This window comes from Elephantulus edwardii, unplaced genomic scaffold (assembly GCF_000299155.1).
Source record: "Elephantulus edwardii isolate Elephantulus edwardi_28Jun2011 unplaced genomic scaffold, EleEdw1.0 scaffold00457, whole genome shotgun sequence".
Classification (NCBI taxonomy): domain Eukaryota; kingdom Metazoa; phylum Chordata; class Mammalia; order Macroscelidea; family Macroscelididae; genus Elephantulus; species Elephantulus edwardii.
In genome coordinates, this window is record NW_006400207.1 from 97,968 (window position 1) to 99,540 (window position 1,573).

Sequence of the window (1,573 nt, forward strand, 5' to 3'; positions counted from 1 at the left end):
CTGCTGGGGGTTTATGCAGCAGCACCCTGTGTGTTAAGGGTCACACAGGTGTGGGTTGCAGGGGGGTCACACAGTGTCGGGTAGTCTTCGTTCCTTTGGGATCTCACAGTCTTCGCTCCTCTGGAGTTCCGCGGTAGGTGGCTGGCTGTTGTTCTTCCCGGGTCTCTTCCAGGCCCCTCTCGCAGTGGAACCCCGTCTGGCGGCGGCGGCGTTCTCCCGTCTGGCGGCAGCGTTCTCGCCCTGAGTCGCTCTCGCTCGCAAGTGATATTTTTGAAATTTCCTGAGCTTGCTTTCACCTCCTATCCACTCAGGAATCTTGAGTTTGGCATCGAGGTTGTAGTAGGCACCTCCTACCTCTTAAATGCAGAGCCGGTGCTGCCTCTTGAGAGGCAACTTCAAGGGACCCTAGCATAGGCTGGAGGGTAGATTCATGATGAACCCCATGACACTGGTGAGAGTAATGACACCCACATCCCTGCGCTTGCCCCTCCAAACGGCTTCATAGCCTTTGGTCTGAAGTGCCGCCATGATGACATTCATATCATAGTTTCCATGTCCCAGCATGCTCTTCTTGTTATCATGATGTTAGGAGACAACCTCTGGAAAATCTCTTGCAGGGCTTTGCGGGTGAAGGCATTGGCATCCTGGAAGATGTTTTTGAGGGCATGGAGGGCACAGAGCTCCCTGTGCTGTTTCTCACGGTAGATCTGTGGCGGCACTGTCCGGGGCAACTCCAATGATTCCAATTTGGCCTTGTCTCCTTTCCATGGCATGCAACTCATGTTTTTGTTTCTCCCTGTAGGTTCCAGATAGAGTCGAACACACCCCACCCTTCCCTCTTAAAGAAGAACGTAATCTTCTCAGTCTTTTTTTCAGGGTTCCTGAGGTCCACCATATTCTCGAGTGTCCATGATTTATGCTTTGTCACTGGAAGAAAAAGTTGGAATCAAAAGGAAGAGGGAAAAATAATTCCGCTTCCCATTCCTCAATAGAAAAATAACTCTTGGATTAGTTTATTTTGCTGGCACTGCCAAAATGCAGAGTTGCGAAAAATCATAGAAAAGCTAAGACTTGATTTCTCTTTTCTTATCGTCTCCTCTCGTGCCTCTCCTAAAAGCACAGTTTGCTGGCTATGTTTTCCTCTCTAAATGCCACCAAGCCTGAAAGTAAGCAGATCTGGTGGAATCGGTCACATCGCTCCAGAGGGGGCAGGGAAGGTACCCTGCCTCAGTGTCTCTCTGAGCTTTTGACTCAACAGAAGACTTGCTTCAGCTGGGAAGAGATATGGCCTGTGAGTTAGCAGGGAGCAGCTAATGTCAAGGCAACTGCTGCAGCTAGGTAGGTCCACAATACCCAGGCCTAAAGGCAGCTCAAGCTCTGGGAGGGGGGAGGAAATGGCTTCACCTGTGATACTGGTGTCCCTGATGCAATTCAGAGGGGTGGCAATGGGTTGTCCTCTAGGTGGCAGGGCATCCATGCAGCAGGGCCAGGTTCTCCAGGTGGCAGGGCCTGGGCATCTAGGTGGCCAACAGGTGTGTTTAGGAAGCAGGTTCAGGTCTTCCAGGTGGCGGGT

The 1,573-nt window shown here is 51.5% G+C and overlaps 1 pseudogene; it reads right to left on the reverse strand.

Annotated features, from left to right (window-relative positions):
* The window catches only part of LOC102857271, a 7,838-nt pseudogene extending 7,035 nt beyond the window's left edge, over positions 1-803 (reverse strand).
* Between the last annotated feature and the right edge of the window lie 770 nt (positions 804-1,573).